Source organism: Oryctolagus cuniculus, chromosome 10, assembly GCF_964237555.1.
Source record: "Oryctolagus cuniculus chromosome 10, mOryCun1.1, whole genome shotgun sequence".
In the NCBI taxonomy this organism is placed as follows: domain Eukaryota; kingdom Metazoa; phylum Chordata; class Mammalia; order Lagomorpha; family Leporidae; genus Oryctolagus; species Oryctolagus cuniculus.
This window is the reverse complement of record NC_091441.1, coordinates 123,897,467-123,921,557: the sequence shown is the minus strand read 5'-3', so window position 1 is coordinate 123,921,557 and position 24,091 is coordinate 123,897,467. Positions and strand designations below refer to the sequence as shown.

General features: G+C 40.5%; 1 protein-coding gene across 13 annotated transcripts in view; it reads left to right on the top strand.

Annotated features, from left to right (window-relative positions):
• The window catches only part of CNTN6 (contactin 6), a 470,116-nt gene that overhangs the window by 53,037 nt on the left and 392,988 nt on the right, over positions 1 to 24,091 (top strand). The window contains exon 3 of one of the 13 annotated variants that reach the window (XM_051831863.2): positions 6,720 to 6,831. The exons of the other annotated variants lie outside the window; for them this stretch is intronic. The gene's annotated coding sequence lies outside the window, so the exon portion shown is untranslated. The remainder of the gene's footprint in view (positions 1 to 6,719; positions 6,832 to 24,091) is intronic. 13 annotated transcript variants of the gene reach the window in all.

The following is a 24,091-nucleotide window of genomic DNA, read 5'->3' as shown; positions in this document are numbered from 1 at the left end:
ATAGCGCATAATTGTATCCATAAGTGAAGAAAATTCATTCCACAAAATTAACATCCAGTGGTGACCAAGAATAAAACAGTACTGGGGAAGAAGGTGAGTTCCTCCATGTGAAAGTGAACACCCATTAGAAAGAATCTGTGGCTTGCATCCCAGGAGCTGCTGAGCGCCTCCCCCTGTTGGAGAGGAGGAGCCATGGAAGCTCATCATCACTGCCATTCTCACTGCTTCTGGGTCAGGAAGGTGTGCTGAAGGCAAGAAGAAGATTAAAAATGGCAAGTTTAAAAGAAGTAAAAATCTCCCCAGTGACAGGAATCTACAAAAACAAAATTATTAAGAGTTCACAAGTGAGTTTAATGTGTTTGAAGGATACAAAGTTGGCATGGATAATTAGTCATTTTTTGTACACTAACAATGAACAATTAAAATCAATATACTAAGTACCCATTATCATTCCCCAGAAATAAAATATGTAAATATAACAAAATATGTACAGGATATATATGATAAAAATCAGAAAATGCTGGTAAAAGAAATCAAAGAGCCATGCCGTGCTTGTGGACTGAAAGGCTTATATGTGTAGACCACAGATGTAACTTTTTCAAGTAGACTAAATGACTATCAATAATTTAAGTACAGATAAAGGATTCAGTTTTTTTTTTTTTATAAAATCAAGAACTAGCATAACAATAATATACAGTGTCAGATGCTCAAAAAGTTGTGGTCAAATAGATTCTTTTTTTTTCTTCCCTTTTCTTTTTTTTTAAACTTTATTTAGTAAATATAAATTTCCAAAGTACAGCTTATGGATTAAAATGGCTTTTCTCCCCCTATAACTTCCCTCCCACCCGCAACCCTCCCATCTCCTGCTTGCTCTCCCCTTCCATTCACATCAGGATTCATTTTCAATTATCTTTATATACAGAAGATCCATTTAGTATATATTAAGATTTCATCAGTTTGCACCCACACAGAAACACAAAGTGTAAAACACTGTTTGAGTACGAGTTATAGCATTAATTCACATTGGATAACACATTAAGGACAGAGATCCCACATAAGGAGTAAGTACACAGTGACTCCTGTTGTTGACTTAACAATTTGACACTATTGTTTATGGCGTCAGAAATCTCCCTAGGCTCTAGTCATGAGTTTCCAAGGCTATGGAAGCCTCTTGAGTTCGCTAACTTCGATCTTATTTAGACAAGGTCATAGTCAAAGTGGAAGTTCTCTCTTACCTTCAGAGAAAGGTACCTCCTTCTTTGATGGCCTGTTCTTTCTACTGGGATCTTACTCGCGGAGATCTTTCATTTAGGGTTTGTTTTTTTTGTTTGTTTGTTTGTTTTTTTGTTTTGTTTTGTTTTGTTTTTGCCAGAGTGTCTTGGCTTTCCACGCCTAAAATACTCTCATGGGCTCCTCAGCCAGATCTGAGTGCCTTAAGGGCTGATTCTGAGGCCAGAGTGCTGTTTAGGACATCTGCCATTCTATGAGTCTGCTGTGTATCCCACATCCCATGTTGGATCGTTCTCTCCCTTTTTGATTCTATCAGTTAGTATTCGCAGACACTAGTCTTGTTTGTGTGATCCCTTTGACTCTTAGACCTATCAGTGTGATCAATTGTGAATTAAAATTGATCACTTGGACTAGTGAGATGGCATTGGTGCATGAAATCTTGATGGGATTGTATTGTAAAATAGATTCTTAAAATGAACTAATGGTAACAGTTTTTAAAGAAAACAAACACTGAATTGGAACAACACATACAGGACATGTGTTGTGATTCATGTCCTAAGAACTTGTGTGAAAATCGGGACCAGGAAAGAATGGGTCTGCCTCAGCAAAGGTGCGGAAGTCTGTGGCGCAGATGCACACAGAGATGGCATTTTATGATTAAGTCAAAGAAACTTCCAAGTAGGGATGGGACAGGACTTGACACAGTGAGAAAGAAAACAGGCAACAGTGTAGGCCCCATTGGTTATGGGCTGCATTGTGTACTCCTCCAACATCTGTCAGGGCCCGAATGTGACCCTATTTGACAATAGAATCTTACACCTAGATGTAAGTAAATTCTAAGTAAAGGGGTCGGCATTGTGGTGTAGTAGGTAAGCCACCACCTGCAATACTGGCATTTTGTATGGGAGCTGATTTGTAACCAGGCTGCTCCACTTCCAGCTGAGCTCCCTGGTAATAGCCTGGGAAAAGCAGCAGATAGCCCATGCCCTTGGACACCTGCCACCCATGTGGGATACCCTGATGAAGATGCTGTCTCCTGGCTTCCACCTGACTCAGAGCTGGCCTTTGCAACCATCTGGGGGAGTGAACCAGTGGATGGAAGATCCTTCCCACTCTCCCTCCTTCTCTGTCTCTCTCTGTGTGTCCCTCTCTCTCTCTCTCTCTTTCCTCCCTTAAGATGGGGTCATTCTGCAGTACCATGGTCCCATGATGGAAGATGATTAATGTCCTTGTAAGAAAACACATGCAAGAGAAAACCCCTGTGAAGGCAGAACAGGGAACATACCCTGTGCCAGGGAGGCAGAGATGAGGGCAATGCAGCTGCCAGCCTAACTGGTCTCTTAGGATGGGACACATCTTGACAGAGTCTCTGATGAGTGGACTCAGGAAGAAGAGAACTCAGATGCATGGTATGGAGTCCTGTGACTGACAGTGAATCTTCCAGGGATGGAAAACCAGGACTTTGGCCTCTGTCTGGCAAGGAATACTGGTCTTGACCTGTCGTTAATTCTTGGGCTGGATCAGTTGTAAATGTATACTTTATAACCCAAAAGTTTGTTTTTTTTTTTTTTCAGCAAACCTGAAACTTTTAGTCATAGGTGAATTGTAATGATGATTAATTATTTTTAAATTCAGCCTAAGTAACATTAACTATGGAAAATTATAGGGACATCAACAGTCTGGTGAACGTTTTACAATACTACAGTTTTATTTGGTATAAAATTCTTGGTTTGAACTCACAGATTCACTCTTATTAAACAACTATATGTTTGGGTGTCATTGAGATAAATAGTATGCTTCATGTTTTATGGCCTTGGGCCACTACAAATGTGTAAAATATCTGGAACAGTTCTGTTTATTAGTGAAGATTGTTTTCAAATGTCTAAGAAAGTCCCTACATTAGTGAGGTGATTATACCTTTATGCAGAATGGCAATGGGGTCCCAGTTCTCCTTGAGTGCAGAATATCCCAGCCTCTGCAGGTGCCTGGAGTCTGCAGGGAGTAGAGATGAGAGAGGCGCTGAGTGATCCGAGGCTTCCTCTCCCTGAAGACCTGTCCTTTCTGTTTTGGCATTACTGTACCAGGATGAACCTTGTTATCAGTGTTCACACAAGAGTGCACACCTTACCCCTTACCAAACACTTCCCAATTGCGTTTTGGCCTTACTGCTCAATTTTTCAGAATAATTGTCAAATCTCTGAGCATGAATAGAAACAATTTAGAAAGCAATTGAATTTTGTGGACTTATACAATTGTCGCAAGAATCATCTTTGACAGAGTATTTCAGAAACTGTGAAGCCATCATTAACTAGAGAAGCACAGGTGAAAGCCTTGGTTATTCGAACAGTGTTTTGGTGAAGCAGAAGCTATAGGCAAAGCCTACACACAATTTGTCAGTATTCTAAATAAGACATTTTGGAGTGCCACCGTGCTTACTTTATTTTTGTTGAAATGATTAACATGTCATGCCTGACTCAGTGAACAAAATGCAAAGCACTCAACATAAGAAGCAAGTGTGAATTAACGGAAAACAAAATCTCTTTGTATGTCCAAGTGTTTCAACAAGAATTTAGGAAATAGTCAATATGATTCTTATTAGTACTTTCCTTTAGGCAAAATCAATAATTCTGATGAATAAATAGAATATTCAAAAGAATATGCAATGAGGAAGTAGCAGAAAGTTCAATGCAAAATGTAAAAAAAATATAATAAACCTTGTTGCAGATAGATGATATAGATATACAGATCACAGAGAAAAAGAAAAGAGACAGATATGAAGATTGATTCCAGATCCATATTTTATATCATCATTTAATATTACATAGAATAAAATCATCAGTCATAGATGCAGGGGATTTTATTTCAGAATACAGATGCCGTTAAATTCACTTGTATAAAACTATTTTGCCATAGGGCTTTCTGGAGAACCATAAAGTGAAGAAAAATGTATCCCCATTTACTAATAAGCAAAGTTGCTGGCTTTCAGTGATTATAAGGAAAGGAGAGAAGAAATCTAGAAAGAGACAGACCATTGGCACACAGATGAGTTTATAAATAATAAAGTTCTGCATCTGTTGTTTTCTTTCTCACAGACCCAACATAATGAAATTTGTGCTAAAGGTATTTAGACAGAATTGAGACCAGTGAAAGAAAAATGTGACATAAAATCTTGAAGTTTTGTCAGGACAAGAATTGTAAAACACATTTGCTGGAGACCTTTATGCTTAGTGAAATAAGCCAGTCCCAAAAAGATAAATATCATGTTTTCCCTGATTTGTGGTAACTAAATATATAGAGAACCAAAAAAATGTATCATATATGAGTGAAATTGACATTTTGAGATTTGATTATTGTTTATACCCCTTGTCTATACTCTTGAGGAACAGTGGTTTTTCTGCTTGCTACTTGTTGACTTCTTTTTCAGTGGAGTTTTTTAAATTTTATTTACTTATTTATTTTTTGTCAGGCAGAGTTAGGCAGTGAGAGAGAGAGAGAGACAGAAAGGTCTTCCTTTTTCCATTGGTTCACCGCCCCCCAAGTGGCCCCTATGCCTATCTGAAGCCAGGAGCCAGGTGCTTCCTCCTGGTCTCCCTTGCAGGTGCAGGGCCCGAGGACCTGGGCCATCCTTCACTGCACTCCTGGGCCACAGCAGAGAGCTGGACTGGAAAAGGAGCAACCGGGACAGAATCCGGCGCCCCACCCGGGACTAGAACCCTGGGTGCCAGTGCCGCAGGCAGAGGATTAGCCAAGTGAGCCGCGGCAACGGCCTAGTGGAGGTTTAAGCTTGTGATTATGAATAGAACTGAAAATATGTCATTGCAAAATTTAAAAGAAAAATAAGAAAGAGGGAGGTTTGGGGGGAGGGTCAGCGTGGAAAGTGATTTTCCTCTTAAAACTAAGTATATGAAATACATAAAATTCTTTCATGAATAAAAGAATTTAAAAACATTTTATGTCCATACAATCTCCGTTCAATGAGATACAGAAATATTGTTGTTTAGATGGGCAGTGGCATCTGTCCACAGGGTATCCAACACCCTGAGCCAGACACAGCACAGCCAGAACTTTAGAGAGCCCCCAGATGCTGTCTCTTCAGTTTCCACTTGGAAGTGGGAGTCACTCTCTGATTTCCAACAAACCAAACCAGGGTATTTTTCCTGTTTTTGCAAATTATATTATGCAATGAGTAAATTTTGGTCCAACACCTTTCACATAATGTTTTTAAGATCCATGCATGCTGTTGTGTGAGTAATTCATTTGTTCTTTTTGTTTCCGATTAGAGCACCATTTTAGTAATAAGCCAAAATTTGTCATTTCTCCAGTTGATGTTGAGTTGCTTCTAACTTTTTTTCTACCATAATTAAGGCTGCCGTGTGCATTCTTATCCAAGTTTGTTTGTGGACATGCTTTAGCTGGATTTGGGTGAATACCCTTGACAGGAATTGATGGGTCATAAAGCTTACCTGTGTATATTTAACTATGAGAACAGGCTATCCTGTTTCTCAGTGGTGTTTCATGGCAGCAGCAGCAGCGTTATTTGAGTATCCAAGTTCAGTTAGTGAAGATTAAGGCCTCTTCAAGAGGTCCTACTCCCATTCCTGGGAATCTGCCTCCTTCCATGGCCACAGATGTGATGCAGTTGTAGATGATATTTTTAAATATTTATTTATTTGAAAAGCAGAGTTGGGGAGGAGGCAAGAGGAGGAGAAAAAGAGAGAGATTCCTTCTGTTGATTTACCCCTCAAATCCTCAAATGTCTGCTGCAGCAGGGGCTGAACCAGGCCAAAGTCAGGAATCAGGAACTCCCATATGGGTGGTGGGAACCCAAGTGCTTGGGGGCTGCCACCTGCTGCCTGTTGGATGTGCAGTTCCAAGCAGCTGGATCATAAGCAGAGGCAGGACTTGATCCTGGCACTCTGATAGCGGATGCAGGCTTCCCAGATGGTGGCTTCACCTGCTGTGCCTCATCAGTTGCCTCACAGTTGAGAATCTGGACATAGCAAGGTCCCCCTGGTTATCTTGTGACCCACAGGTCACAGGGACCCTGTATGTTGTTTAAAAATCTTTTCCTAAAGACTTTTCTTAACTCTTTGAAATTACTCAGCACTAAAAAATGTTAACTCCTGACAATAATAATTGATCTGTAAGTAGGTAGAGGGACAGATGTATTTTTTATGTTTTAACAAGATGAATGCTGAGAATCTTGCCAGATGGAGGCTCATGAACTCTACTCATATCTAAGTACACAATGGATCTCTAAAAACAGTTCAACACGTGAATTAGTACAGAGATAGCCTAGGATGAAAGAGACCGTTATCTTTCTGGGCAGACGATGTACTTTCTTGGTGGTCTTGATGAGGACAGGGCACAACCATTACAACCAACGAAAAACTATTCATGATGCTGAGGGACTTACTATATTTTTGCCAAGTCTAATCTATGCAATGTGACCCCTAAATAGTTCTTTATGAAAACTCATGTGTTTTCAGCATTGCCGAGCATCGTCTCCACAAGGCAGAGTTGGGGTTGTCATGCCGTCGTCCTGGAGCACAGCCCTAAGGGGCACACCCCTTCCTGTGCAAACCTCTCTCACCTCTCCAGGTTCGTATTGCACAAACGGTGCTAGTTACAGCCGTGATCACTGATCCCAGGCAGAAGCTTGAAAGGGTGGAACAAACATGCATCTTGTCTATATGGACAGCAGTTTGTCGATCTGTTAATTCTGTGGAATCTGGCTCAAGGGGAGTTTCAGAGATGGGCTTTTGCCCCAGCACTGGTCAGCAGCCTGGTGAGCTGCCCACTCCTCAGTTCCTTGACTACCTTTGTTGTTCTTTGCAGAAAACTGTTTCCCCCCACCCCATGTTTTCAGGTTCACTGCCCGCTAGATAAAAACTTTATCACTTTCAGGATCTTACCAGTGTATTCTTTTGTGCCAAAGTTTAGCTGTTTCATGTCTTGTTTGGAGTCCAAAAAATGGGAGTTAGGACACTACAAGTCAGATACTTAAGTGACCTACTGAACAGTGTAACTCACACTTTAACTCCTGCTGCCCCATGCAGAGGCCTCATTGTAAACAGACTTTCTGCCTGGGTCACCTGGAGAATGGTCCAATAATTATCTTTCTTTTAATTCACAGAGATACAGGCTAAATAAAAAAATATGTTATGATCACCTGGGTTATAGGTGAAGCTACAGCAGTCTTATCAAATCACGTGTGCTTTTTCATTTTTTGACTGAAGGAGACTAAGTTTGCTGCCCAGAGAAGTCACTAGAGAGCAAGGAAAAGGAAGCAAATAAACTTGTCTGGGTCAGAAGTCTCAAGGAATCGCTCACTTCCTGCAACACGCAGATGATGTCAGGGCTCATAGATTTTCCCAGGGCTGAAGTCAGAGGCAATTGCCCTCAGTCTTCAAAGCCCCATTCATCATTGTTGCTGTCACAGCTTCACCGAAATGTCTGTGACTCAATGTGTCCCATTCAAACGTGAGGGAAGACTAGAGCCAGCAAGATAAATCCATATCCCCAAACTCTAGAGTAATACTTTATTATTCCTCAGTCATTATTATTATCTTTATTTTGTGGAATGTAGTAACAAATAGTTGTATTCATTATTTTTCTATACCAAGAGTGTTTTGTACTGATCACAGCACTTTTGTGAGATCAATTATGTGTATGTGTGTGTGTGTGTATGTGTGGTTCCTTAATATATTACTGCTATAGAGCAAAGGCGATATTACAATAATTATTGAAATGAAATAGTAAAACAAACAACAAGCATGGCTGAAATGATCCAATCTGGGAGAATGCCCCATGTGTTTCAAACTGAAGCTTGAATTTTCATTCTAAAATGTACTGGACAAGCTTTGAGCAGTTATTTAATGTTAAAAACTTTTTATTTATTTTCATCTACGAGAGAGCGAGCGAGAAATCCTTTATGCCCTTCACCCACCAGATATCTACAGCAATAAAGAATGGGCCATGCCAGTGGCAGGCGCCAAGAAATCTATCCATGTTTCCCATGTGGGTGCCAGAAACCAAGCACTCGAGCCATCCTCCATTGCCTCCCAGGTCTTGCCAGCCGAGAGCTGCATTGCAAGTAGAAGAGCTGGCACTCAAAAGCAGACACTCTGTTGTGGGTTGCTGGTGTCCCAAGCAGTATCTTAAGTCACTGCACCATACACCTGTCTTGATTCCAATTCAATAAGTTATCAGATAAAAGTATTAGAAACAGGGCCGGCGCCGCAGCTCACTGGGCTAATCCTCTGCCTGTGGCACCGGCACCCCAGGTTCTAGTCCTGGTTGGGGTGCCGGATTCTGTCCCAGTTGTTCCTCTTCCAGTCCAGCTCTCTGCTGTGGCCCGGGAGGGCAGTGGAGGATGGCCCAAGTGCTTGGGCCCTGTACCCACGTGGGAGACCAGGAAGAAGCACCTGGCTCCTGGCTTCAGATTGGCGCAGCGCACCAGCCATAGCGACCATTTGGGGAGTGAACCAATGGATGGAAGACCTTTCTGTCTGTCTCGCTCTCTCACTGTCTAACTCTGCCTGTCAAAAAAAGAAAGTATTAGAAACAGGACATATAACATAACCATTAGTAAATAAAAGTACTACTTACTGTATTAATATTAATAATAATATAATACTTGTACCCATACTCAGTTTGAAAATGATTTCTTGCATTAAATTTACTATGAAAATGACTAGTTGATTATGAAAAGGTGTTTATCAAAAGTTGTGAAAACATTGATTCATGATGGGTCATATCTCTGTGTGATAACTGCAAATTGAAAATATTGCAAATTGAATGGGCATTTAATGCACCTGACCTACTGAATGTCATAGCTTAGCTCAGTCCACCTTAAATGTGCTCAAACACTTGAGATAGCTTTCAGCTGGCAAAATTAGCTGACACATGGCTTGTTTTGTGATAAGAGGTCCAGGATGTACATTTTGTAGGCAGAATGGGATGCAAAAACATAGAGCACAAAAATCCAGAAAACACTGACAGGGCTGCAGACTGGAGTACTGGTTACTCTCCCTCATGGTCCCGTGGCTGCCTGAGAGCGTGGTCGCTCCCATTGCCAGTGTCATGAGGCACTGATGTAGTTTCTTTACCGCATACCCCTACCTCTGGAAAACATCAGAAATCGATGTCCAAAGCGTGCTTTCTTGTGAATGTGTGTTGTCACACAGTTGTAAAGGTGAAACTTTGGAAGTTGAACCATTGTGAATAAAGGACCACCTGTCCTTCTGTGTGGCTGGGCTGTCTTAGATAGTTTCTCTTCAAACACACAACCCAGCCTGCACTGGAGTCGCTCATGTTTGTGCTTCAGATCATGGATATGCAAAATCCCTGTAGGACTCTGCTCCCTCCTGCTCTTTCCCTGCCATCCTATTTGTTACTACTTCTAACTTAAACAAAATTCCAACATACTCGTAAGTGCTATAACACACTCTGGGCATCTCAGTATAGGGCCCATATTTTCACCAAGTGCTGAAATCTCATCCTGGATCTTCCTGGCATTCCATACACAGCTGCCTCTTTCCCCAGAGTCACCCTGTGTGGAAAAACTGAGTTCACAGCAACCAGTAGCTGCCCGGTCCTGAACCCACCCTCATCATCATCCATTATCACCTTAAATTGCTTTCCATTGTCTTCATCCCATTAAATTTGACACACTTGAAATTGATGTGAACAATTGTAGCCACTTGTGATTCTATTATTTCTTTTTTTTCTCTTTTTATTCGAGTGATTCTATTATTTCTACCTGTAGTGTTCTATTTTTCAAGAGTCTCTAATACCAATACCTGTGTGCCCTTAGGTTCCAGTGCTGCAAACCCTCTCAGGGCTTGGCTCCTAAGTGGTTATTCTAGTTGAAGCAAAATCCAAGTAGACACCAACTGATTGTTAACAAACTCAGGCTTAATCACCAAGCAAAAATATGCCTGTATGTCTATTGTATTATGTGTAATGCATTTTAGTGTAATATACATCTTTGAGTATAGTGCATATTCATATTTTCCAAAGAAATAAAGTATTCCGGATTTTTCCTAGATGTACAACCTGTCAAGGTCCTTGAATTACAAGGCATGATAAACTTCACAATTAATTTAAGAATTAAATTGTATGCCAATTGTACAGCATTATTAAATGTGTGAATTAATGTTAGAACTAAATGTGGGCCGGCGCCGCGGCTCAACAGGCTAATCCTCCCCCTAGCGGCGCCGGCACACCGGGTTCTAGTCCCGGTCAGGGTGCCGGATTCTGTCCCGGTTGCCCCTCTTCCAGGCCAGCTCTCTGCTGTGGCCAGGGAGTGCAGTGGAGGATGGCCCAAGTGCTTGGGCCCTGCACCCGCATGGGAGACCAGGAGAAACACCTGGCTCCTGGCTTCGGATCAGCGCGGTGCGCCGGCCGCAGTGCGCTGGCCGTGGCGGCCATTGGAGGGTGAACCAACGGCAAAGGAAGACCTTTCTCTCTGTCTCTCTCTCTCACTGTTCACTCTGTCTGTCAAAAAAAAAAAAAAAACTTAATGTAATTTTTTATCAGCAGTCTTTTAACTAGGAAAATTATCAATAATAATGGGAAATCTGATAAATTGTACACTTGCATCCTAATTTCTACTTGTTTTCTGAGTACATATGGTTATCATTTGGCTTTCTACTATATTAGCCATAGATCTTTTTTAGTTGAAAAAAGATCTAGCTTAATAGAAAAATTAGAGCTTAGAGTAAGTATTAACACATTTGGAAGAAATCACAGAGAAAGGTTCAGACCTCTTTTGCTTATCAAAACAATGCTGTGCGAAGCCATCAGAGAGTCAGGCCAGGATCTGTGCTCTTTGATTTGATGAGCATCTTGAGAGTAGAACCACTGTTTCTGACACTGAACTTTTCTTTTACTGTTTAAAGAAACGGTTTTAGCTAGAAAACAAGAAAGAGTATTTTTTTAATCCTCTCTGTATGCAGGGCCTTTATCCCCAGGAGAAAAGCTTGAGAGAGGGCTTCAAATTTTCACCCCAAACTGTTGTGCTGAGGTGAAACAACAGGGAGAACAGCTCTCTTGGAAACACATTGTTCATTATAGCACAAGTCTGCGACAAGCACTCTCTTCACTCTCTGTGGCACGAGTTTTGTGGCCTTGGCATTTGTCTTGCATTGTCAGTGGGCAAATAGGAGATCCACAGTTAGAAATAAACACATGGCAAAATTTTAAAAACTAGAAGAAGTGGAGCACATAACACAGAACTGAGATGAGTGTTTGGCTAGTGATTGAGACACAGTTTAAGATGCCATGTCTCACACTGGAGATCCTGGATTCTATTCCCAGCTCAATTCGTGATTTCGGCTTCTTGCTGATGGGGACCCTTGGAAGCAGTGGTGATGGTTCAAGTAGTTGGGTTCCCACAGCCCAGGTGGGAGGCACGGGTTGAGTTCCTGGCTCTTGTCACCTTGCAGTCACTGTGGGAGTCTGGGGAGTAAACTGGCAGATGCGAGAGCCCTCATGAGATGGCATGTTCCAGCTCCAGGCTCACTTGTCCTGTGTAGCTGAAGCATTGTGCCGTTCAAGCAGCATCTCCTCTTTCTCCACCCCAACCCCATTCTGCAACTCTGTGCTGCTGTCAGACTGACTGGGTTAGACTCCACATGTCCGTAGCTCATGCTGCGTTTGTGTGTTTAGTTCCTTCCATATCACAGCTACTGTGAAAAATAATACAACAAACATGGAAGTACAAATATCTGTATATATTTATATATACACACATATACACATGTGTATATATATATATATTCATTTATTTGAGAGGAAGTGTTACAAAGAGGGAGGGAGGGAGGAAAAGAGAGAGAGAGAGAGAGAGAGTCAGTTTTCCACCTGCTGGTTCAGTCCCCAAATGGACGCAAGGACCATGGCTAGTCCAGGCAAAAGCCAGGAGCCAAGAGCTTCATCCACATGGATGCAGAGGCCCAAGGACTTGGGCCATCTTCTGCTGCTTTCCCAGGTGCATTAGCAGGGAGCTGGATTGGAAATGGAACAGCCAGGACTCAAAATGGTATCCATATGGGATATCAGCAATACAGGTGGTAGCTTTACCTGATATGCCACAGCACCAACCCCAAGAAATATCTCTTTGAGATAGGAATTTTCTTTTGTTTAGATATAGATGCAGAAGTGGAAATGCTAGATCACGCATTAGTTCTTTTGCTTGTTTTTGTTTTGTTTTAGAAAATTCTATATAGTTTTCCCTAGTGGCTGTATTGATTTACATTTTCACCAAGAGCGTACAAAGAGTGTTTTTTTTTTTCTCAAATCTTCACTAAGACTTATCTTTGTCATTTTGCTGTTACCATTCTAACAGGTATGAGTTGATATCTCATTGTGCTCTAGGTTTGAATTCCCCTGATGATTAGTGATGTTGGACATTTTTACATATACCTTTAGATCTTTCATGTGTCTTCTATTTTAAATGTCTATTCATGTCCCTAGCTTATATATTAGTAGAATTATTTGTGGTTTTTGGTTTTCTTTTGTTTTGTGTTTGCTATTGGATTACATACATTGCATATGTGTGTATGTGTATGTGTGTGTGTATTCTGAATCCCTTACCCTTTGTCAGATACAGATGTTCCTTGACTTGTAACGGTACTACATCCCAGGAAACCCATTGTAAGTTGAAAGTATTATAAGTCAAAGTGCATTTAGGGGGCCAGGCCATTTGGAGCACTTGTTAAGACATTAATTGAGATGTCCACATCCCATATCAGAGTGCTTAGATTGGAGTTCCAGCTTTGCTTCCAATTCAGCTTCTTGCTAATTATCATTCTAAGCCGCAGCAGGTTGTTGCTCAAGTATTTGGATCTCTGCCACCCGTTTGGAAGACTTTGACTGAGTTCTGGGGCCCGGCTCTACCTTGGCCCGGTCCTGACTGTTGCAGGTATTTGGGAGTAACCAGCAGATGAAAGATCTCTCTGTGTCTCTCTTTGTCTATCTTTGTTGCGTTCTGTCTCTGCCTCTCAAATGAAATAAAATACAAGAGCTCTTAGCAAACCATTTAATATACCTACATAGTGAACATCATAGTCTAGCCCAGCCCACCTTAAGTATGCTCAGTACATTCATGACAGCCTGCAGTTGGGCAAATCATCTTGTACAGTGCCTTTTTACAATCAAGTGCTGAATAGCTCATGTGATGTATTGAACATTGTGCTGGAGATGAAAACAAAATGGTTTCACTGGTACATTTTTTCAATATCATAATGTCAAAAAATTGCAAGTCAGGCATCGTTAACAGGACACCTTGTAAACATGTTCAGCATGGGCTTTCTCCCATTCAGAGTGGTTTGTTCTGTTGTCTCCTTTGCTGTGCAGAGGTTATGAGTTTGGTAGACCCACTTGTTTGTTTTTGCTTTTGTTGCCTGTATTTTTGACACCGTGTTTAGGAGATTGCCCCCCAAAAATTTTGAAGAGCTTTTCCCTCTATTTCATTTTCATGTCTAGTTTTACAATTTCAGGTTTACATTTCTGTTTTTGATTGATCTGACATAATTTTTGCATGTGATGTAAGATGAGGGTCCAGTTTCATTCTTTTACATCTGGATATTCAGATTTCCCAGCATCATTTATTGAAGAGAAAATCCTTTCTCCTTTTGTGTTCTTTTATCTGCTGTTAAATTTATTCCTAATTTTTGTCCTTTTGTGGCTATTGTAATTTGAATTGTTTCTTTAATTCTTTTTCAGAGAGTTCATTGTTATTTTATAGAAATGAAGCTCATTTTTGTGAGCTGTTCTTCTATCTTGCTATTTTACTGAATTGCTTTAGTAGTTCTGATTTTTTTTTAAAGTGGAGTCCTTCTGGAATTCTACATATACATCATAGCATCTGCAAACTCGGATGATTTAACTTCTTCCTTCCTTTCCTGTTTTGATGCATTTTTTTTCTCCTGCTGAATTGCTGTAACTAGAATTTATAGTACTGCATGAGGTAGAATTTCCAGTATGCCATGAACACAAGTGGTGTGAACATCCCAACATTATCTCTGATGTAAAAGAAGTATTGGCAGGCACCGCAGCTCAATAGGCTAATCCTCCACCTGTGGCGCTGGCACCCCAGGGTTCTAGTCCCAGTCGGGGCACCAGATTCTGTCCCGGTTGCTCCTCTTCCAGTCCAGCTCTCTGCTGTGGCTCGGGAGTGCAGTGGAGGATGGCCCAAGTGCTTGGGCCCTGCACCCCATGGGAGACCAGGAGAAGCGCCTGGCTCCTGGCTTCGGATCAGCGTGGTGGGCCGGCAGCAGTGGCCATTGGAGGGTGAACCAACAGAAAAGGAAGACCATTCTCTCTGTCTCTCTCTCTCACTGTCCACTCTGCCTGTCAAAAAAAAAAAATATATTTTCAGCCTTTTCTCACTGAGGGTGCTACTAGCTGTGGGTTTATCATAGAAAGGGTTTCAAAAAGTAGTAGAAAATGTGTGTAGTGGGATTGGCATTGTGGCTCAGCAGGTTAAGCTGTTGCCAACAGTGCTGGCATCCTGTATGAGCCCCAGTTTTGAGTTCTGGCTGCAGCACTTCTGATCCAACTCCCTGCTCATGTACCTGAGAAAGGAGAGGAAGATGGCTGGAATGTTTGGGCCCCTGTACTCACATGGGAGACCAGGATGGTGTTCCAGGGGCCTAGCTTCATACTGACTTATCCCCAGCCATTGCAACCATTTGGGGAGTGAACCAGCAGATGGAAAATATATCTCTGTCTGTCTGTCTCACACTCTGGCTCTGTGTGTGTGTGTGTGTGTGTGTGTCCCTCTCTCTTTGTAACTCTGCTTTTCAAGTAAAAAATGCGTATTATTTAAGAAACCCTATACATGGATTTCAAAAACATTTTGCACCAATTAAATTTATCTTTTCATCATATATTCTACAACTTTGTTCAAGTATGTTCTTTCTGTGCTCAATTTGATGAGAGTTCTTACATGAAAATTTCTTTTTAATATTTTATTTAATTATATAAAGGGAACAGATTTCATGTATTTCATATATACAGTTTTAAGACATAATGATTCTTCCCACCCTCCCTTGCTCCCATTACTCCCTCTCTTTCTTTTTCAAATTTTTTCAATACTCTACTTTCAATTTACTTTAGCGCTAAGTAAGTAATTCAACAAATAGTAAGTAGAAAAAACACTGAATTTTTTCAAATGGTTTTCAGCATCTACTGAAATGATTGATTTTTTAAGAATTTATTTGAGAGGCAAAGTTGCAGGCAGAGAAGGAGAGACAGAGAGAGAGAGCAAGATCTTCCATCCACTGGTTCAGTCTCCAAATGGCTGCAGTGGCTAGAGCTGGGCTGATCTGAAGCGAGGAGCCAGGAGCTTCTTCCTGGTCTCCCACGTGGATGCAGGGGCCCAAGCACCTGGGTCATCTTCTGCTTTTCCAGGTGATAAGCAAAGAACTGGATCAGGAATGGAGCAGCCAGGACAAGAAGCAGTGCCCATATGAGATAAGGGTGCCTCAGACAGAGGTTTAACCTACTAAACTGCAGTGCCAGCTCCTTATATAATTTTTAAAAGGTTATTTATTGATTTGAGAGACAGAGAAATAAAGAGAAAACTGCCATTATCTACTTGTTCATTCCCCAAATTCTTGCAATGGCTGGGATGGACCAGTGTTGAAGACAGGAGCTCGAAAATCAATCCAAGAATTCCTGGAGTTGGCAGGAACCTAGATTTTTGAGTCACCAGCTGCTTCCTCCCAGGATCTGCATCAGCAGGAAGCTGTAATCAAGATCCAGAAGCACATATTGAACCAGATATTCCAATATGGGATGACGTAGGCCACCAAATCAATGACTTTACCTGTGGTTGAAATGCCTGCCCTAATTGTGTAATTCCTATACTTCATTCTTATAATGTGATGAATTTCTTTATTAATGTGCACCTGAATTGAGATGTCCTGGCAACCCAGAGTAAAACCTTACTTGATCATGGTGTATAATACGTTCATTTTCTTAGTTTTTTTTTTTTTTTTATAGATTTTACATTTCTTTTTATCAGAGATACTGGCCTGTAATTTTCTCTTAGTTTGTATCTAGCTTTGGCATCAACATGCTGCTGGCATTGAAAAATGAACTTGGAAATAATCTCGTCTCTTTAATATTTTTGTAAGAGTTTGAGAAGCATTGGTGTTAATTCTTCTCTTAAATGCTTGGTAGAATTCACCCATAGAGCCATCTAGTCCTCAGCTTCTCTTTGAATTTTATTTTCTTTGTAACTGCCAAATACTTGTACATATTTATGGGGTGCAGTGTGATGTTTTGATCTATGTATACGTTCATAATAAGTGAAGACAATAAACATATCTGTCACCTTACACACAGCTTTTTCTTTGTGGTAAGCACATTGAAATTATTATGATATTTTTGATAACTGATTTATCTTCCTTAGTCATTTTTGTTCTGTTTAGATTTTATTTTTTTTATGATGAAGTCCTTTTAAGTTTTATGCTCCAGAAATTTATCCATTTTTTCTGTTAAGCAATTTGTTGGCATTTAATAGTTTTTATGATCCTTTGTATTTCTTGTTTTGATCCTTTTTTATTTCTGTAGTATTGATTATATAGTCTCTTCTTTTACTTATGTGAATCCTCTCTCTTTTAGCTTAGTGTCACTAATGATTTGTCAGTTTTAATTTTGTTCATCAAAATAGTTCTTAGTTCATTGATCAGTCTTTTTTGTTTTCTATTATTATTTCTGCTCTAGTAGCTATTGCTTCCTTCTTTCTTCTAGCTTTGATGCTAGTTTATTCCAGTGTTTTAATTCCTCAAGTTATCATTAGGCTGTTTCTTTGTTATCTTTCTTTTTTCTTAAGGTAGGCATGCATCACTGTAAATAGTCCTCTTAAAACTTCTTTGCAACATAATTGTGTTTTATTGTGTTTCCAGTTTTGTGTCATTTTTGGCTTATCTTGTGATTTCTTATTTGGCCTTTTGGTTGTTCAAGAATATGTGGTTAAATTTCCACGTATTTGTGAATTTTCCAATTCTATTCCTGTTATTGATTTCCATTTTTGTACTCTGGAAATCTCAAAAGATATTATCTATAGTTTCAATCTTCTTAATTTTCAGGAATTTGTCTTGTGGCCTCATGTGTGATCTGTTCTGGAGAATCATGTGTACTTCCCTGCTAGTGGACTCAATATTTCGTGTGTGTCAGCTAGGTCTGTTTGGTTTATTGGGTAGACTGAATTCTACTGTCGCCTTACTGGTTTTCTGTCTTTTGTTGGGTCATTAAAGTCTACTGTTACTTTACTGATTTTTTTTTCTGAATGTTTCATCCATTGTTGAAAATGGGATATTAAAGTTCTTTACTGTTTTTGTACTGCTTTCTGCTTCCCCTTTCTGGTAGTATTTACCTTATATATTTAAGTGTTCTAAAATTTGATGCATTTGTATTTACAATTGTTAGTCCTCTTGAGGGACTCTCCATCTTACCATTATATGGTGACTTTTCTGTCTCTCACAGCAGATTTTGGTTGAAAGTCTGTTTTGACTGATATAGGAACCTCTGCTCTGATTTGGTTACCATTTTCACAAAATATCTTTTTTTTTTAATCCATTAACTTTCAGTCTATGTATGTCTTTAAAGCTAAAATGGATCTTTTATGCACAGCAAACTGCTAGATCTAATTTTTCTTCCAATCATATACTCTTTTGCCTAGAAAATTTAATCCACTTATATTTGAAGTAATTTTTGATAGGTAAGGATTTGTTGTTGCTGTTTTGTTAATTATTCTGTTTGTAATTCCTTTTGTTTATCTCATCTGTTATTTTTATTTGTCACATATTGATTTTTCTCTAGTGGTATACTTTTACTCCTTTTTATCTTTTGTGAATTTATGCTTCAAGAATTGTTTGTGGTTGTCATGAGATTTCTATGAAATATCTTATAGTTATGGAATTTCTTTAATTTACTCACATATATACATTTTATGCTATTGATATCATTCTTTAAATCTCTTTACATTGGGAGTCCATTATCAAATATTATAACAATAGTGATTTTAATACTTTGTCTTGTAACTTTTATATTAGAGTTGACTTTGTTTACATAAAACCATGACAGTATTCAGCATTTGACCATATAGTTATCTTTACCAGTGAGTCTTATATGTTGCATATATTATATATTCATATGTTTCATATGGTTGATTAATGTCCTTAGGTTTCAACTGAAAGAACCCTCTTTATCAATTGCAGTGCAGACGTGGTGGTCATGAACTCCCTAAGCTTTTGTTTGTCTGAGAACATATTTATCTCCTCTTCATTACTGAAAGAGAGCTTTGCAATGTACAAAATTCCTGATAAGCATTTTTCTTTTTTTTTTTAATTCTTTCAATATATTTTCCATTATCCTTCTGGTCTACATAGTTTACACAGACAGCCTTACGAATGTTCCTTTGTATGTCTTTAACAGTGCTGCTTTAAAGATTCTGTCTTTGATTTTTTCAAAAGATTTATTTTATTTATTTGAAAGGCAGAGTGACCCAGAGAGATGGAGACACAGAGAAATAGATCTTTCATCCACTACTTAGCTCCTCAGTTGGGTCTGGTCCAGGCTAAAACCAGAAGCCAAGAACTCCATATAGGTTTCCCAAGTAGCTGGAAGGGACCCAAGCACTTGAGCCATTTTTCGCTGCTTTTCAGGTGCATTACCCAGGAAGCAGAACAGCCAGGACTTGAACGGATGCTCTGATACGGGATGCCAGCATCACAAGCAGTGGCAATGATACATTGCTGGCCCCTGCCTTTGATTTATGAGTGTTTGATTATAATATGTCATATTGTAATCCTCATTGGGTTGATATTGCCAAGGATCCTTAGAAGTTCATCAATATGTATGTCTGTAATCTTCCCAGGACTTGAGAAATTGTCGGTCATCGTTGCTTTAGATAAGTGTTTCTTCTCTCTGTTCCTTTTCTGGAATTACCATAATTCATACATTATTTCTAATGAAGGAGTCCCATAGTTTGCTATAGTTTCGTCACTTTTCAGTATTCTTTAAATTATTATTTGTGTGATTAATTTCTAATGACCCATCTCTGAGTTCTTGATTCCATCCATGTGATTGAATCCGCTGTTGTTATCCTCTATGGAATTTTTCATTTTAGTCGTGTTTATTCTTCAGCTCAGGAACACCTGTTTAATTATTGTATATGGTTTATGTTTACTTATAAATCATTCAGTTTTGCTGATATATTCTCCCACTTTTATTGAGTTATATATGTTCTCTTATAGTTCATTGAACTTGGGCCTATTATTTTGAGTTCTTTGTCAATCAGTTTATGAATTTTCATTTATTTAGTGTTGGTTCCTGGAAGTCTGATAGTTTCTTTTGGTGATGTGTGGTGCACTGATTCTTTATGATCCATGTAGACTCACTCTTCTGTTGATGCATTTTAAGGAGCAAACATTTTGTTCATACCTAACAGCGTACTTTCAATGGGGAGCAGTCTCCTGTTGGCTCCAACACTATGCAGCTGCTCCCAAATCACAGCCAAGTGGGACCTGAGCCATGCTGTGGCTACTGCTAGGTCCACCACTGGATCAAGGGTTGGCTGACCAGTTACCAGGGGAATAGGTGGGCATATATCTGCCAGGTACCTGGGTGGGTAGACACTCTCCATGATCCTGTCTGAGCAGGGCTGGAGCTGGGCCGTGGGGCCTGATTTGGGTTCACAGATGGTGGGGCCTGTTACCAGGATATGACGAGTGGGGCTCCTGCCTGGCCCCTGGGTAGACTCCTGATTGGAGCCTGTGTTTGTCCCTGAGGATGGAGAACTCCCTGTGGAATTACCATGGAGAAGAGCTAAGGATGAGTCAAAGGTTGCTTCAGGGTCTGTAGCTGAGTCTGTAGGCAGAGATTCTGCCACTGAGGAACAGCCGGGTGTGCCTCCTTCCAGTTTCCAAAGTTCCTGGGCAGGCTGAATTTCCCAGGCTATAACAGCGCAGGCCTGGACTGAGTCACAAGGCTGCCTCAGGATCCTCAGCTGAAACCAAAGCCACCCGCTGAAATCATAGGTGGGGACACCCCCACCTGGCTCCGGAGGTGGCAGATTGTCTCAGAGTTTAACAGAATTGGGAGCCGGCGCCGTGGCTCAATAGGCTAATCCTCCACCTTGCGGCGCCGGCACACCGGGTTCTAGTCCCGGTTGGGGCGCCGGATTCTGTCCCGGTTGCCCCTCTTCCAGGCCAGCTCTCTGCTATGGCCAGGGAGTGCAGTGGAGGATGGCCCAGGTGCTTGGGCCCTGCACCCCATGGGAGACCAGGAAAAGCACCTGGCTCCTGGCTCCTGCCAGGATCAGCGTGGTGCGCCGGCTGCAGCGGCGGCCATTGGAGGGTGAACCAACGGCAAAGGAAGACCTTTCTCTCTCTGTCTCTCTCTCTCACTGTCCACTCTGCCTGTCAAAAAAAAAAAAAAAAAAAAAAAAAACAGAATTGGGCTGATCCCAATGCAAAATGAAGATGTTTTCTCCTTTTCACATCATATCAGCTCCCAGAACCCAGGGACACAATTTCACTCCATTCATTTCCAACAACATTTGACCTTACTACTGAAATGTGTTGAAGATTTTATGTGCAATTCTTTATAAAGCAGTGTAAATTTAAGTGTATTTTAGATTTAAAACCAGTTCACTCTTCACAAACACACACATATGTAGATTATGTGCTCACATTTCTACACTTACACAAACAACTTTGCACTGAACTTTTTACTGGTTAGTTACACTTCCCTCAACTTAAATACTCTACTTAATAAGTGTGATAGTCTTATGCAAATAAAATAATCATATTTCAGACCGACTGAAAATATTTAATAGTACAGTTATTTAATTAATTTTATTTTCATTAAATATTGTATTTGCACATTCAAATTTCTGTCTTTCAGTTTGTTAAGCAAGTTATCAACTAAAACTAAGTTTACTATTCAAAAAACTGAAGTAAATATTGAAATGCTCTAAGACAGCCCCACTGTTGAGTGCGGGTCAGGTTAACCACAACAAGCAGCCTTTCTTTCCCACCCTGGGAGAAGTACTTAACATAACTGAATTTTGAACTCATTAAAGACAGTTGTATGTGTTGCAGTTTTTTATCTGTAGTTATTGGAAGTAAAACACAGAAAGTGCTAGATCATTTTTAGAAGCATATATGGATTATAATTTCAAATCTCAAGGCCGATTTTAGTAAGCTTAAACTTTTATCTCCTCTTATTTTCAAATATACTGTGTTCCTGTGTTTATATTTAGGAATGAATAACTGGAAAAAACAATTTAGAAAGCAAATATGCATATTCTTTTCACATGCTGGTTGCTACTCTTGAATGAGAGTAGCAGGAACAGGCAGTCAAGTGCCCTGTGTTACCCCTACAAACACACACACACACACACAATTAAAAAGCAATTTTGCTTTTCACACCATGTCTCAACACCTGCTTGGGAAACTCTAGAGTGATGAATCCAATGGAACAATATTTTCAGAATAGATTACTCTGAAACAGAATACCTCGCTACAGACACAGCTGGGGATACAGTGCAGGGTAGCTAACATGCAGACCTGTTTTCTTCACCTATAACTGGAGACAGCACAGTGTTGTTGATATACAGACCTGTTTTCTTTTCCTATAACTAGAGACAGCACAGTATTGTTAACATATAGACTGGTTTCTCCTATTGTAACTGCCAAATCCCTCGGACTGTCTTGTGGACAGCTGTCTGCTGCACTGAGTTGTGTTTTGTTGATCTGCTGAGCCTCCTGGTAACTGATAAGTGTGATCCTGCTGGCAGGAATTTGACCTCTCTTCATGGCATTTTCCTTTCCTTCTGTTCTAAGCATCTTTGGGAATGATTCTCTATTTCTACTTCTTGTGCTTTAGGGGAGGTGAGGGATGTGAACACTTTTGCCCCTAGGATGCCTTGTATTCACGTGGATCCTGGTACCCTATTCACTTTCTGGTCTGTCCATTTTCATTCTCTTCCTAGTATGCAAAACCCTTCCTTGGGCTAACATCACCACACCCTAACATTACCAACCCCTTAGTTTCTATATTGTCTAAGAAAAAACCTAGCTACATTTAAATCTGCTGATGAAGGTGTCCACTTATCCAAAGATATTATTGTCAATATCTGTTTTCAGTGATTCTAATTCTAAAGAAAATCGTAAGCAGCTTTCACCTTCAAGCTCTAAATTTGTTTTCAAAGGAATTGCCACCCTAAATTGCCTTATTTCTTAACAAATGGCAGCTTTGAGAGTCATTGTGTTGATAGTATGTACAGACAGAAGCAGCTTCCTAAAATCCTTTAAACCTAGTGAGTTTCTTTAAAGTCTTTAAAAGATTTCTCTTTGTTTGAACATTAGTTATTTGAAAATGTAAATAAAAGTATCATGGGTTAATATTAAATATTTGCCAATATCTTCTCTTTAGAACAAGAGTTTTAAAATGTGTGTGTGGGTGTGGGTGTGCGGTGTGTAGTAAGTACTGTGTGTAATATGCCTGTGGTGTGTGTATATATGTCTGGTGTATAGAATGGGCTGCGTTGTATGTGTGGTGTGTTCATGTATGTGTATGGTCTGTAATGATGTCTGTAGTGTATGTGTGTTATGTACTGTGCAGTCTATATTGGGTTGTACCTGCATGTGTGTGTGTGGCATTTGAATGTGTATGTGTAGTATGTGGACTCCTCCATAATGGTCTTGCCTGTGTAGCTTTATGTAGCCATCACCACAGACAAGAAACTGTCAAGTCCCAGCACAAGGACCCCTCGGACTCCCCTGTGGCAGCCATGGGAAGCGTTCTTAATCCATCAGTTCTTAGGTATGGGAAGGGCTCAGAAGCCATTGTATCAGTGGCTTCTGTCCAGATTCTGTGAATTCATCGAGCCTGGTTCTTCCAGGGAGCTGCTGCTGCCTGAATTATGGGTCTCTAGGGGTTCCTCCTCTCGCTCTCTGAGACGCGTGATCTATTGCATGTCTGCACATCATCAGAGAAAATTGCTTCCTCAATGATGTGTACGTGTAATGCATCATCCAAATGGGGCCGGTGATAATGCATTACCCAGGAAAAATGACGATCACACTTGACAGACAAGGTCAAGGAGCAGGCCGAGAGCATGCACAGGCGTCAGCATTTCTGGGTGTGTTTGCTTAGAAGGAACCACTTGAGGTATGGGCAAGGCCAATGGCATATTTGTGCTCTGGCCTGGCTGCTTTGGTAGGTGACAACCAAGGTGACTGTGCTTGCTTCAGCATGACATGTGGATGATGTGTGTGGACAGGTTTTCTGTCTGCAGGATGTTTGGGATCCTGTGCTTTTCTCATGATTCATCATCAAATTGTTTCCAAAGAAACCTCTTCAACCAGGCTGCAGATTCCTTGGGGGAGATTTTTGCTCCCAGTGTCTGAAGCATTGCAGAGCTGCACAGACCCTTGTATAATGGGCTGGATTTGGCAGCACCAGTGACTCATGGCCACCCAGCAACCTCCCACACTGGGTTTTAAGGCTGCATGGGGAGGGTTCTTTTAGCTTCCACCTCATTTGCCATCTGCCTTTTTCTTTTTCTTTTTTCTTTTTTCACAAGTGCAGCCTTTTGGCCAGCAGCTATTTTTATAAAGGATTTTGCCCCTAGCTCATGTGGAATTTAACTTTTAAGTTTGCTTTGGGGCAAGGGAGAAGCACAGCTCACAGTGGTCATTCTTCCAGGGAGGTAGGAGAGGGTTTGAGTGGGGATGCTTTTGACCATGGCTCTGAGGTTTTTCCCATCCCTCCTTGCTGCCACATTAAACTTCCTTTAAAATACGTGGTGTTTATCTCTTGCCCTCTCCTCATAGCA